Source organism: Hordeum vulgare, chromosome 5H (assembly GCF_904849725.1).
Source record: "Hordeum vulgare subsp. vulgare chromosome 5H, MorexV3_pseudomolecules_assembly, whole genome shotgun sequence".
Taxonomy (NCBI): Eukaryota; Viridiplantae; Streptophyta; class Magnoliopsida; order Poales; family Poaceae; genus Hordeum; species Hordeum vulgare.
The window spans coordinates 107,899,996-107,915,975 of record NC_058522.1 but is presented as its reverse complement, the minus strand read 5'-3'; the positions used below and the strand labels follow the sequence as shown (position 1 = coordinate 107,915,975).

The following is a 15,980-nucleotide window of genomic DNA, read 5'->3' as shown; positions in this document are numbered from 1 at the left end:
ATTTCATAACCAAACATTTCACCCTTATCTCTACCTCTTAATTCTCGGTACGAGAATTTCTTTTAGTGGTGGAGAGTTGTGACATCCCCGGATTATGCTACAGTAATCCCTGTAGTTAAGCTACAGTAACCTCTGAGGTTAAGCTATTGGTTTTCTTAAATAGTGTTTGATAACTATTCTTTCAAATTCCTTTTTGAAATTCAAAATCCAGATAAAAAGTGGAATTAGTATTTTGTCAAACTTGAAAACTAAAATCATGGATTGGTTGTAAATATTCCATAGGGAATTCTAAAATTGCAATCTATATGTTATAAAATGTTTTGGTGCCTAAAAATAGTAATAACACAGGCCAAAATAACAATTTAATTTCTTTTTAAACTATAAAAGTTATAAACTATTTTATTTAAGTGCCAAACTTATTGTGGCAGTAGCTTGATATATGACCCTAATTTAGATACTAGTTTTATAATGATAAAACTGAATTACTTTTGAAAATAAATAAAAACATAAACTAATAACAAAACAAAGGCTAAAACTATTGTTTAAATGCCTTTTGCTTTATGAAAATTTCAAACATTTTCAAATGTTCCTCAAACTTTTTGTGGCTTTGTCAAATATTGCAACATTAATATTTGACTAGGTGGCACTTTTTACAAACATGCTAAGGTACTAAAATAAAATAAAATAATGAGTATAAAAGGAAAACAGAAAGAGGAATAAAATAATGGTGCTACAGGCTGGCCCGAACCAACCCAACCGACCTTTCTTCCTCCCGCGAACCCTAGATCGACCAGGAGCAACTCCCCTACCCTGCATCTCCGTTCCCCTCCTACGCCCGAGCGCATCCATGGTCGTGCTTCGCTGAGCCCGTGGCCATCGTCATCCTCGTCCCCCTCCGACAAGTCCAGGAGCACCGCAGGGCCTGCATCGACCCCCTCGAGCTGTGGATCAAACCGGAGCACGACGCAGCTTCGCCCCGTTCCTCTTCTTCAACCTCGGACCTGAGAGCTCACCGTCGTCGATCTCTTCTCTCCGAGCTCCTCCGACTTCATCGGGACTTCTCTCCAATGCCATTGAGCAGCTCCTCGCCGTCCCCTTCCTTGTGCACTTCCATAGCCCTTGCTAACTTGCTGCCGCCATTGCCGAGCTTTACTGGCGGCCATTGCCATCGCGCACAGGCCCCACGTGATCTTGAGCACCCGTGCGTGCTGCGGGCGTGCTCCACAGCGTCCCAAACCGGCCGCCGTCGCAGCTGGTCGCCGGCACCAATTTTGGCTGCCCGCGCTCCGGCTGATGCCTCAGTTGGAAGCGTCGCTCCACCAGCAAACTGTAGGAGGTCGTAGCGCACTAAATGGTGGCCGGAGCCGGGCCCCACTTCATTTATTAACCAAGGAATTGAAATAAACCAAATTAAGTTACAATCACTGACAAGTGGGGCCTACCCAATGTTCGAGTGGATAAGGCCGACCGAGTCAGCGTGCTGACTCAGCAGCATGGCCCACCAGTCAACCTCTATTGACTAACTAGTTGACTAGTCAACTCGGCCCCCTTGTCAGCCCTTGTTATCCCTGTTGGGTGCACTGGACCGGGTGCACGTAGCACTTACTTCTGTTTTGATTTCTATTTTTCATAATAATAATTACAAGAAATTTTAGAAAATATTTGAAACTTTGAAAACTAATGTTGTTCCTAGCTTCTATACATATAATTTTTTGTGATCTAAAAAATAGTAAAACGTATCCATGTATTGGCGTGTTGGCGCTTTTCCAAAATGCTGAATTTATGTATCCGTATCGGTGCAGTTTAGCCCAGCAACCTCCTTTGCTTTATAAACAACTTGTAGTGTCGAAATTTCATAATAATATAAATAATAATTTGGGAGCCTCGACGGCGAAGAGCAATCCTGGTTATCTTGGCATCTCCAAGCCAATCTTGTTAAGTGGGACGACCGTGAAGGATGTCATTCAGACAACCGAATAAAAGAATTTGCGAGCCTGTGTGGCATGGGTGTCACATAGACCAAGAATTTGCAAATTTTATGCTGCTCTCTTATTTAATATGTTTTGCTCATATGATGTTATATTGTTGTTAACCAGTTTCTTGCTGGCGCGGGATTGTACAAGAGTCAAGAGGAGGCTATCTCTCGAGAAGAGGTCTTAGGAAAACATGACCAGGTTTGAGCATACTCAGCCGATGTGCTTATATTTTGGGTAGGCTGGTTTCCAGATGACTTGTTGTTTGTCTTGGCAGACTAAAAACATGGATTAAGAAGGCCACTAGATTGAGCGGTTATGGTGAGCAGTCTATGCAAGAAGAAAATGTTAAGATCTTCACATTTGGTTCATACCGCCTTGGGGTGCTCCCTTACGCCTATTCTCATGTAGTTCTTATTTCTAAAGAAATACTTGTTAGTTGTTACACTGTGTTCATGCTTTTTGTCCATTTTGTACTAGTATGTTTTTCTATCAATGATGCAAGTGAATTAGTCACTATGCATATATCCATGTAGAGTCTGGTGGTTTTAGTTATGTTTAATTATAAAGACATATACATTTGCCTTTTTTGAGGTTTTCTATCTTTGTCACCTAAATTAACTATTGTGATTCTACCTACTCCCTCCGTCCCAAAATAAGTGTCTCAACTTTATACTAGCTGTAGTACAAAGTTGTACTAAGCTCAAGACACTTATTTTGGGACGGAGGGAGTATTATGTTACTTATTGCCCAGGTGCACGGTCCTGGTGCAGATATTGATATGTTGTGTGTGGTCCAAGACATGCATCTCGAAATGTAAGAGGATCTGTTACTAATAAAAGTAAAAAAGTTCCTAAGGTATCACTACCTTACTTTGTCCAATGGTCATTTCATTTTCCGTAGGACTACTTCTTCCGATTGTTAGACCGGATGTGGATCGAATGTGTTGGACACTTACGGTAGTTGTATATAGATGCGATGCATTACCTTTTCCTGCACCTGAGGTGCTCCCACCGGCGTCCATGGTGAGATGGTGACGACGGTGATGACAGCGAGATGGAGAGGTGTAGGTGGTGCTTCCCGTGAGCACCACACTAACCCTAGATCGGAAGGGAGTGTCGGTGGGGTTTGTGGCGACGGTGAACTTTGTCGTCCGTGCCCTTCCCCCACCTTTGTTTATATATAGCGGGTCACAGGGGCCCACCAACCATAATGGGTTGGGCGCCCCCGATCAGGGCGCGTGGATCACGGGTCCGGTGGGCTGTTGGGCCCACATGGGAGAGATCAACCTAACATTCTCCCCCTTGATCTCAACTTTTACTGTTGACCTAATACTTTCTAGTTTATTTGTTCCATCACATATTGGTACATAGAGAATGTCTCATCGCCACAGCTTAATTGCCGATAGGATCATACAACTACAACATACGTTTTGTTCAGAAACAAATTATGTTCCTTTTGGGCTTCTCATGATCCAGGAATCATAGGCTTTCCATTAACCCCATGCCGGCTAAGTGTTCCTTGAACACATTGGTTGGTAAGCCTTTCGTAAGGGATCCGCAAGCATATCCTTTGTCCTTATATGCTCGAGACTTATAGTGTGATCCTCGATTTTATCTCTCACAACATAATACTTTATATCTATTGTCTTGGTAGCATTACTTGGCTTGTTGTTTTGAGCATAGAATACTGCAGGCTAGTTGTCACAATACATCTTTAGTGGTTTGTGAATACAATCTACCACTTTCAAGTCGGGTATAAATTTCTTTAACCATATCACCTGCCCGGTAGCTTCAAAACATGCTATAAACTCTGCTTGCATCGTGGACGATGCAAATACAGACTATTTGCGGTTTTTCCACAAAATAGCCCCTCCAGCGAGAGTGAACACGTATGCTTAAGTGGATTTTTTTTCTATCATCTCTGTCCCCCGCAAAATCTGCGTCTGAATACCCTTTTATCTCTAGGGAATCAGATCTTTTGTATGTTAACATGATGTCTTTTGTGCCTTGTGCATAACGCAATGCTTTCTTTATCATCTTTCAATGCTCTAGGTCTGGATTCTCTTGATATCTACCGAGTACCCCGGTAATAAAAGCTAAGTCAGGGCGAGTGCACACTTGTGCATACTGTAAACTTCCAAAAGCCGAAGTATATGGCACTGCTTTCATTTGATCGAGCTTGTACTCGTTCTTGGGACATTGGAATTTCCCAAAACTGTCGCCCTTGACTATAGGAGCAGGACTGGCCTTACTCGCATGCATATTATACTTTTTGAGAACCTTCTCTAAATATGCTTTCTGCCATAGTCCTAAGACTCCGTTTTTCCTATCTCGGTGAATTTCAATGCCCAAGACATATGAAGCATCACCAAGATCTTTCATATCAAAGTTTGAGGATAAAAACTTCTTTGTGTCTTGTAGTAGATTAACACCATTGCTAGCAAGCACGATATCATCCACATACAAGATTAGGAAAATATATTTCCCATTTTTGAACTTTGCATAAACACAATTATCCTCAACATTTTCTTTAAATCCAAATATTTTAATTGTGTCATTAAACTTTAGATACCACTGTCTAGAGGCTTGCCTTAGTCCATAAATGGATTTCTTCAAGCAGCATCCCATATCTTCCTTCCCTTCCATGATAAAACCCTTAGGTTGTTTCATGTAGACATTTTCTTCTAAATCTACGTTTAGAAATGTCGTCTTTACATCCATTTGATGTAACTCTAAATCAAAATGTGCAACTAATGCCATTATGATTCTGAAGGAATCCTTACATGAGACTGGGGAAAAGCCTCATTGTAGTATATCCCTTCTCTTTGTGTAAATCATTTTGCCACGATTCGTTCTTTATACTTTTCTATATTCCCATTAGAGTCATACTTAGTTTTGTAGACCCATTTACAGCCTACTGTTTTGGCTCCATTAGGAATAATTTCTAAGTCCCAAACATCACTGGAACTCATCGAGTTCATTTTGTCTTCCACTGCTTCCAGCCACTTTGATGAGTGAGAGCTTATCATGGCTTCTTCATATGAAGCGGGATCACCTTCCATATGAACCAATTATGTGTTATAAACTTTATAATCAGTAGAAATAGCTGGTCTTCTAGTACTGTTAGACCTTCTAAGTGCCTCATTCTCTAGCACATCTTCTAAAATTGGCTATTGCACCTCCCTTTCATGTTCAACAATAGGTTCAGTCAGATCCTGAAAGACAGGTTCTGGGTGTTCTCCCATAGTTGTCATGGTTGGAGTTACCACAGGTAGTGAGAAAAATGTCTCTTGAATCATCGGATTAGGTGCATGCACCCTCTTCTCCTCAAGATCAATTTTCCGAGCTACCATGCCACCCTCGTCATTTCGTTTTCTAAGAAGAATGCATGTCTTGTTTCTATGAACTTTGTGTATCTTTCTGGACGGTAGAAGCAGAAACCCTTTGATCTATCAGGATAGCCAATGAAGTGGCAACTTACTGTTTTCTAACTTTGCAATGTTTGGATTAAACATTTTGGCCTGAGTTGGGCGCCCCCACACCCTGAAGTGTTGCAGGGATGGAACTTTTCCTGTCCATAGCTCGTACGTGTTTTGGACACCAACTTGCTTGGTACTCTGTTGAGAATGTGAATGGTGGTTTTAAGCGCCTCCATCCATAATCCCAATGGCAAGTTGGAGTAACTCATCATGCTGCGTACCATATCCATAAGTGTACAGTTACGCCGTTCAGCTACTCCATTTTTCTCAGGCTAGCCCGACATTGAATACTGGGCTACTATGTTGGTCTCCTGCAAGAACTTTGCAAAAGGTCCACGGACATGGCCATATGAAGTGCATCGACCGTAGTACTCCCACCCGGTCAGATCTCACTATCTTTATTCTCTTGTCAAGCTGATTTTCAACTTCAGCTTTGAATATTTTAAATTTATCCAACGCTTCATTTCTTTCTTTGATTGGATAAATATAACCAAATCGGGAGTAATCATCTACGAATGTTATGAACGAGTCATAGCCATACACACTTTTCACAGGAAATGGTCCACAAATGTCAGTGCGAATTATTTCTAGTGTTCCTGTGCTTCAGTTTGCAACCTTTTTGATTTGTTTTACATACTTTCCTTTAACGCAATCAACACATTGTTCTAAATCTGAGAACACCAGTGGAGGAAGAATCTCACTTTTAATTAGCCTTTCTATTCCCCCCTTCGAAATATGGCCCAAGCGACAGTGCCATAATTTCGATGAGTCGTGAGTTCTCTTTCTTTTCTTTTGTTCTTTGTTCGGCGAGGAAACTTGCTCATTCACATTGCACACATAATGCACTTTTTCACGAAGTGATAATATATAAAGCTCATTGTGAAGTAAGGTATCACCCACATAAGCATTATTAAACCATATGGCACACTTGCCAGGTCCAAAATAACACTCATAATTGTCTTTGTCCAAATACGAAACACTAATTAAATTTCTGTGACATGAAGGAACAAATAAGACGTCTCTAAGCGAAAGCTTGAATCCTTCAGCTAATTCCAAGGAGATGTCACCGACAGCTTCAACTTCTGCTTGGACACCATATGCGACTTCAATGCTTCTTTCTCTTCTTTGCATAGTCCTCGTCGAATGAAATCACTGTAATGAATTTGCAACATGAACAGTTGCACCTGAGTCAATCCACCAAGTAGATTTCAAAAACCGTGTATACATGGATTCATTTACAAAGGAGACAATGTCGTTACCTCTCTTTGCCATTATGGACTTTAACCAGTCGGGGCAATCTTTTTTGTAATGCCCACTCTGCTTGCAGTGGAGACAAGTGTCTTTGTCCACTGGAAATGACTTCTGTTGATGCTAATGCTGCATGTGAGATTTGCCATGCGCCTTTGAAAGAGAACCTTTTTTATCTTGATAGTAATTCTTTTTCTTGTTATCCTTCACATAGTTGAGTGAACCACCATGTGAGTCTTTAAGTCTGTCGTCTTCTTGGACACACATTGCTATTGTATTTTCAATGTCTCATGTTTCAGGTGACATGTTATAGTTTACAAAAAAGGTTTCAAACTCTTTTGGCAGTGAAGCCATGACCAGGTGGACCAGGAGCGCTGGTTTGATCTCCAGATCCGCATCCATGGGCTTGAGCTTTGTTGCCATGTTGCTCATCCTGAGGATGTCCTCCCTTATTCCATGACCACCACCAGTGTAGTTTTCTATCACCAGTTGCTTTATCAACTGGGTGGCATATGTCTTTGAAGAATGAGTGAACTGGTTCTTTATCTTTGTAAGTAACTCCCCTGCGGAAGAGCACTCTGCAATTAAGCCCAAAATGGCCTTCTCAATTGTATTCTTTATAAATGTCATACACTTTTTGTTGGCATTGATCCACTTTTGATTGTTGAGGGTGTATGACATCTCCACTTGAGCATACTCCATCCTCTTTTTATCCCACGCAGCATCATCATCAGTGGCCTCTCTGACTGGCTTTGTAGGTCTAACCGGCTATGGTCCGTCCACAACCCAGTCCACCTCAGCACAGACACATGCCATGTCTACTTTCTTCCTCCACTCAGTGTAGTTGTCACTTGTGAGTGTCGGAACATCTTTTAGACAACTCATCAAGTGGTAGCCTCCTGAAAATCATAATTTAAGTGAGATCATTGTAACAATAACATGCATTAATCTAACATTGGTCAAATTAAACATACAATTGTTTATGCAATTAAATCTATATTAGCATTGGGCAGAAAATAGAAATAAATGCACCTTTTATAGCAATAATAAAACATGATTATGTTATTAACGACGTTGGTCAAAAAATAACAGAATCATAGTTTCCTAAATAACGACTTTAATGTGCTATTTAAATAGATGATCTTTAAACTTTTATTTTCTTTGTGAAGGAGCACTATAAATTTACTTTGAAGCGGAAAAAACGTGAATATAATATTCATGAACTTTTTCTACTTTACAGAAACTTTTCTTTTTTACTTTTCTATTTTCTAAACAAAATTTTCGTTGGAAATTTTGAATCGAAAAGCTATTTTCAAATCTTCCCAAAAAATGGACAAAAAAAGAATTATATAAAAGAAAAATGGCCAGGGCTCTGTGTTGTGCCGGCCCACTCCTTTACGGTCCAGTGGCACAACAGAAGTTGGCCCGAGCTGTTGCCGCTCGCCCAAGACTTGCTAGGGGCTAGAATTTGCGTCGCGGCCATCGGATTGAATCTGACGTCCAGCGCGCATCTCGCCCGAGAAAACCCCGCTCCCGACAGCGCCTGAGGGGAAACCCTCGCTTGTTTTATCCCCTCCCCATCGCGCCGCTCTCTCTCTGCTCTCCTGCAGTGACGACGCAAGTTGTGGCGGTGGGGAAGAGCCAAGCCGGCCGCCGGTGCTGGCGTCAAGTCATTGCACCACGCGAGCCGCACGAGCCCCTCTTCCCCTTTTGTTTCTCTCCCTCCTTTCTTCTCTTTCCCACAGATGGCGTGGTCTGTGGCAGCAGGGAAAGGCCACGCCGGCCGCTCGCGACGGCTTCTAGTCACCGCACCGCACGACCCGGGCGAGCACCCCCTTTTCCTCCCTCTTTTCTTCGCTCCATCTCCACTGCAACAGAGAGAGAGAGAGAGAGAGAGAGAGAGAGATGAGAGAGCCTCCTCTTCTCCTCTGCGCCTGGTGGATGACGACGAGTCATGGCGCAGTGGCCTCCCCTTCACCGGTGGCGCGTTTCCCTTAGCGGAAGCACGCTGCCGTCGAACGGCGTGGCTGCGATGCTCCCTTTCCCTTTGCAGGGTAGTGTTATTCTTCCCCACACCTCGGCTTGCCGATGCATGTGGGGATCAAGGGGAACAGGCGTGGCCTTGCGGCGGCGCTCTTTGCTGGTAAGGCCCGAGGCCCTACTCCGGTGTACTTTTGGTTATTTTTGTTTGATTTTCTGCCCTGCTAGGGTTCTTTGGGGGATTGGGGATTTCTTTTGCTACCGAAGATCCAACAACAACGTGGTTTGATACCATTGTTAGACCGCATGTGGATCGGATGTGTCGGACACTTACGATAGTTCTATCTAGATGCGATGTATTACCTTGTCCTGCACTTGAGGTGCTCCTGCCGGTGTCCATGGTGAGATGGTGACGGTGGTGATGACAAAGAGGTGGAGAGGTGGAGGTGGAGCTTCCCATGTGCACCGTACTAACCCTAGATCAGAAGGGAGTGTCGGTGGGGTTTGTGGCGGCGGTGAACTTTGTCGTCCATGCCCCGAACCCACCTCTATTTATATAGCATGGGTCACATGGGCCCACCAACTATAATGGGTTGGGCGCCCCAGATCAAGGCGCGTGGATCAGGGGTCTGGTGGGCCGTTGGGCCCACACGGGAGAGATCAACCTAACACCGGTATCTTCACGATATGCTAGCTGAGATACCAGAAGTTTCTGAATTACACCGAGTGCGAGATGCTCATGTTCGTGTTCTTGTGTTCAAACTTTGTGGAGGTGTCTATTGGCCTTTTATATGCAAACCTCACACATGTGGTGATTCCTAACATAAGTTTTGTTTTACTTCTTTGTTACTTAAACAATATATCGGTACTATATATGTTATATTTATCTTGTATTCTTTGTAGTAAATGACTATAAAATGGAAGCATTTCCATCTCAGAAAATGGAAGACTATGAAAATGGAGCTTAGCATTTTATTCCCTAGTTTTGTTTGGCATGTGTATCATTTTGTAACATGTTTTTGCAATGTTTGATAGCAATTCCTGATCATGTTAGATGATTCTATTTCAGGATCTTGATCTTTCTCAGGACTCCATACTGCACAATATTGATGAACATGTTGTTCGTAGTTTAAATGGATGTTGAGTTACGGATCAAATCTTACGATTGGTCCCACACATTTCGGTATGTGTCACCTGCTTCTCATGTAAACATGTTATTATTATTCTATGGATAAAAACCTTTTTTTGGCTTATCAGATCCAGAGTTTTTGCAGAACCTTAAGGTTCATGAGATACTGGGGGAAGCACCATGGGGTGTACTCAAACGTATGGTTCTTCTTGATGCAAGAGTATGCTTTGAAGTATGGACGAACATGCATTATTAGGGAAGGAGAAGAAACTTTATATGAGGAGGCCCAGAGAACAAGAGAATATTTTGCTTCATTCTAAAAGAATACCTTATGTTCCATTTAGTTTCAAGCAAGAGTTGACACCAAATGTAACAATATGATGTCTGATTTTCAGCATTTATCTCCTTATAATGGATATACCAAGATGGCTTATATTGTTCTCGGGTCAATTGTTAAAGTAGTACTCTGGCAGTATGGGGCACACATACAAGTAATTAAAACAATATAACAAAAAAGTGTATTCTTAAGCTGTTCAATGATATTTATAAACTACCGCCGCACATAATGTATGGTTTGGTAAAATAAAACAATTTCCAGCACGTGGAGCCCCCTTCTAGCTATGTCGAGTGCATGATTGCATGTTTCCATCACTACAGGAATCAGCTTCTTTGCTGTTTGCCATAGTGGATGACATGTTGGAAATATGCCCTAGAGGCAATAATAATTTGGTTATTATGATATTTCATTGTTCATGATAATCGTTTATTATCCATGCTAGAATTGTATTGATTGGAAACTCAAATACATGTATGGATACATAGACAACACACTGTCCCTAGTGAGCCTCTAGTTGACTAGCTCGTTGACCAAAGATGGTCAAGGTTTCCTGGCCATAGGCAAGTGTTGTCACTTGATAATGAGATCACATCATTAGGAGAATGATGTGATGGACAAGACCCAAACTATAAACGTAGCATATGATCGTGTTAGTTTATTGCTACTGTTTTTCTGCATGTCAATGTATCTGTTCTTATGACCATGAGATCATTCAACTCCCGGACACCAGAGGAATAACTTGTGTGTATCAAACGTCACACCATTACTCGATGACTATAAAGGTGCTCTACAGGTATCTCCAAAGGTGTCTGTTGGGTTGGCATGGATCAAGACTGGGATTTGTCACTCCGTGTGATGGAGAGGTATCTCGGGGCCCACTCGGTAATACAACATCACAACAAGCTCTTGCAAGCAATGTGACTAAGGAGTTAGTTATGGGATCTTGTATTATGGAACGAGTAAAGAGACTTGCCGATAACGAGATGGGATTTTTTATTTATGCCCTTAGTTGTGTCCCCCCTCGACTTATTTGCCCCTAATTCATGAAAACACGCGGTCTTGCCCAGCTCACCTCCCTCTTCTTGTGTTTTGCCCTTCGGCACGTCTCTGTCGAGTCAGCGTCGTTTGACCGCAAACGACACGTTACTTTGGACATTTTTGCCCCTGTCCGTGCTATACCTAATACCCCTTCATCCTCAATGTTCTAGCGCAAGGAAACAAACCAGAACAAGGAAGCCGATGAGGAAAAAGGAGTGGGAGGCAAGGCGTGGGGCGGTAGAGCAAGGAGCGGCAGCACATGGCGAGCTCGGGCTCTTCCATCTTCTCGCCGGTGGTCGCAGAGGTAAGTAAAACTCTAGCAACGCTTCTTCCTCCCCTCAATGCATTCTAGGGTTTGTGATAACTGGGGAATTTCTGATTCAGGTAGATGGGGTCGGGATTGTGGAGCATGCCTTTGAGTTCTATCTTCTAGATGAAAGTTATTGCGGATTGGAGCATTTATCAAACCATCGCTGCCCTGGTCATGACCTTGTTCCTTCCCGGCATGTTGCATGGGGAGGAGCTAACACAGGCCGTCATTTTTTAGGGTGTCCTCTAGATGTAAGATCTTGTGAATTATACCATGTTTTGGATGGTGTTTATGCTCTAATGTTTTGATAATGTGATGTGCAGTTACCACATGAGTGTCAGTGGGTGGTTTGGGTTGATCCTCCTCCTCCATTGCATGTTGCCCTTGCTTTTGAGGACCTGCACGTAGAGCTAGAACAAAGCTGGATCAGAAGCCACAAAATGCAGAAGCAAAATATGGAGCTGTGAAAGAAAAATCTTGCTTTGAAGAAGATACTGAGAGAGAGAGAGAGAGAGAGAGAGATGAGATGCTCCTAGTTCTGGCATTGTTGTTTGTTGGAATGTGTGTTGTTGTGTTTTTAGTGTTTTAGTTTGTAGCAGTTGTTGAAGAAAGCGTGTGAGAAAGAGATGAACTGAATGTTGTTTGTGATGCACTATTGTATGAATTTTAATATCATTATTCTCTGCTCATGCTTGTGACATTGTACCAAATACAATTGTTGAAGAAAGTGTGTGAGAGAGAGCAACCAATTATACCAATTAGAGCACATATTGTACCAAATAGAGCAACCTGATACATCACATTATTGTACAAAATTGAACAAACCGACATTGTACCAAATTCAACAAACTGACATTGTACCAAATACAACACTTCATAGTGCATTGCCAAATATAACATAGTACCAAATACAGCACTTTATTGTACCAACACACACTAACAAGATAATAGCACTAGAAATTAAGTTTCTTGCTCCTGGTGTTCTTGGCTAGGTTTGGAGCTTGCATTGCCTTGCTTCTAGTGTTCTTGGCTGGGTTTGGAGCTTCAACAGTTGTTGCTACTCTTTTTGGAGAGAAACCTTTGCTTTGAAGCTCCTGTTCCACAACTTTATTCTGCTTGACACACCTGTGAGAAGCTCCTCTTGCTGCTGGCCTTTTATAATTTTTCTGAGGGCTAAAACAAGTGGAAGCATATCACAGTTTGAAAGATTCTGTAAGATCAAAACATGTAAGAATTTGTAACATATGCACAACGCCAAGATTTAATACCTGACTGCACAACTAGCTTGTGTAGATGCATCATGTGAGGGCTCCTTTGGCGATGGCATCTGCTGTTGAACATCAGGTGTTTTCTCATCCTCCTCCTCTTGTATTTCTGCTTCAGCTGGTTCATTGACTGTAGGATGATCATCTGCATTGTCTGCTCCCCAGTGTTCATCTCCACCAAAGGCTAGATCAACAGATTGTTTGCAGCCCTTAGCTTTGTGTCCACATCTGCCACACCATTTGCACTTATGCTTTCTAGGACCAAGGCCTTTTATTTTAGTGCTACTTCTAATCCTTTGCTTGCTTTTCAACTGGTTCAAGTGATAGTTGTGTTTCTTGATGCTACAAGTTAGTGAGCATGGACACAAATTATCATCATAAAACTTCCCCTTGAATTTCTTGCTGAAATTCTTGGCCAAGTGCCTCATGCACTCTCTGTGCTCCACAGCAGGGTAAACTTCCTCAACAACACTTTCCAATCCCTTGCAAGCATCAATATGTATCACTAAACCTTCTGGATGACCTATTACTTTCTTCAGGTTTCTAAAAAACCAATTCCAACTCTCAATTGACTCTACTTCCAGAACACCATATGCAACAGGAAACAACCAGTTGTGGCCATCTAGGGCACATGCTACCACAAGTTGCACTCTGACCCTACCAGTCAATGTAGTAGCATCTACAACTAGGTATGGCCTGCACCCCTCCACAATACCCTTTTGACATGCTTTGAAGCACACAAACACCCTTCTAAAGCACTCCTTGTACAAATTCTTGTTGTTTATCTTGTACTCAACTTTGTGATTGTCAATTTCCACAATACTGTCTGGTGATGCCCTCTCTACTTCAGCTTTCAAGCTATATATCAGCTGAAAGCTATCACAATACTTTCCATACAATTTTTCAAGTGCAATCTCCTTACAATGGTAGCATCTGCCATATGGCACCTCTACACCATATTTCTCTAACAACCTGGTGTCAATTTCCTTAGGACCAATCCCTAGATTTCCTCTGATCCATGACATAGAAGCATCTGCTATCCATCTTCTTGTTGCAGCTCTCAATCTCTGAGATCTATTCACACTAGGACATGTATGCTGATATGGGTTGACTTTAATATGAAACAAACAAAAAAAACAATGAGATTAGTACTGAAAAAGCGATACCTGAAAATAAACTAAAACAAAAAGGGAAAATACCTGAAATGGTGTGCTCTTCCTCATTAAAGAGGCATGCAGTCTCCACTTGCATCTCTCATAAGTACATTTGACAGTAAACCTTCTTGGATCACTTTTAAGAGTGAGGAACTCAGTTTCAGACTTGATTGAGAAGCTTGAAACTGCATTTCTGCAGTCAACAGCACTAGGAAAGACCACACCTTCAGCAATACATGGATTTTCCCTGTCATACATCTTTACAGGTTTGTCCTCTTCTGCATCTTCGAAAAATCCCATCTCAACATCCTCTTGCTTCTCATCTTCATCTGCATCTGAAAATTCTGCTGGAATGTACTCTTTATCTGTTGCATCTTCTTCATCATTATTGTGATGGACATATCCAGGATATAGAACCTCATCCTCCACACCAGGTGCATCAGGCAATGCCTCCTCCACAACAGGATCAAGTGGGTTCTTTTGGTGTTCTTGGCTTCCATTGACACTTGTAGTTGCATTAGCACTTGGTGTTATAGGAGCACTTGGTGTTCTACTGCTAGCCCTAGTTCTAGATGCAAATGTCCTAGAACTAGATGGTTTAACGCATCTCTGACCTCTAGTTCTTTGTATAACTATGATTTCCAAACTACATGACATTGTTGTTGCATTACTTGCAAACATCACACCTAACTCTTCATCACACTTCACAGGGACCCAACAAAGTTTGGAACTATCCTAGTATCTGATCTCCACCGCATCAAACAATCCCCATGGATACTTGGCACAAATTGTAGCCCTAAAATTAGTATATGAACTAGTGTAGTCCACAACTAAAGGAAATGAGAATCCACAATCTTTTCCTTTTGTACCACCAGAAACTAGAACAGTGGTCTCCATTCTAACTGAAAGAAAGAAAGCTGTAGTTGGATCCATCCTATCACATAACACAATCTCCAGTGAGAAAAGGCACAAACTCTAGCCTAAACCCTAAATCCAAGCAAATCAGGTCTGGTACTAACCCTGAGGGAATTTTCCGACCATCTCAGCCCGAGCTTGTCGCCGTTGGTGCAGATCCTGCACCGCTTCTCGACGCTGTTGCAGATCCGTCACAAGGTCTGCCCTTGTCTCCGTTGGTGCCGCCCTTGTCGCCGTTGGTGCCTTCTCTGCTCTCTCCACTCTCCCCCATCACCTTGCGCAATGGACCTTGCCGCGACAATTTAGGGTTCGTGAGAGGGAAAGAGAGAGAGCATGGGGAATGAGAGAGCGTGAGCAGAGTATGAGCATGAGTGAGCACGGGGGCAAGACAGAGTGGGGAATGAGAGAGCACGGGGGCAAGCGATGTCCAAAGTAACGCGTCGTTTGCGGTCAAACAACGCTGACTGGACGGAACTGCGCTGGAAGGGCAAAACCGCAAGAAGAGGGAGGTGAGCTCGGCAAGACCGTGTGTTTTCATAAATTAGGGGCAAAACAGTCGAGGGGGACACAACTAAGGGTAGAGATACAATTGTCCCTAACGAGATTGAACTAGGCATGGAGATACCGACGATCGAATCTCGGGCAAGTAACATACCGAAGGACAAAGGGAACAACATATGGGATTAACTGAATCCTTGACATAGAGGTTCAACCGATAGAGATCTTCGTAGAATATATAGGAGCCAATATGGACATCCAGGTCCCGCTATTGGTTATTGACCGGAGAATGTCTCAGGTCATGTCTACATAGTTCTCGAACCCGCAGGGTCTGCACACTTAAGGTTAGGTGACGTTTCAGTATAGTTGAGTTATAGGTGTTGTTAACTGAAAGTTCTTCGGAGTCCCGTATAAGATCTCGGACGTCAAGAGGAGCTCCGGAATGGTCCGGAGGTAAAGATTTATATATAGGAACTCCTGTTTTGGTCACCGGAAAAGTTTCGGGCTCATCAGTAGTGTACCACGAGTGCCGGGAGGGTACCGGGGACCATCAGGAGGGGTGTCACACCCGGAGGGGATTTATGGGCTGCAAAAGGATACAAACCAGCCCCTAGTGGGCTGACATAAGCTCCCACTAAGGCCCATGAGGTTT

At 42.7% G+C, this 15,980-nt stretch overlaps 1 pseudogene; it reads left to right on the top strand.

The window, feature by feature from the left end:
- Positions 1-15,980, top strand: part of LOC123396386 — a 189,611-nt pseudogene that overhangs the window by 90,432 nt on the left and 83,199 nt on the right.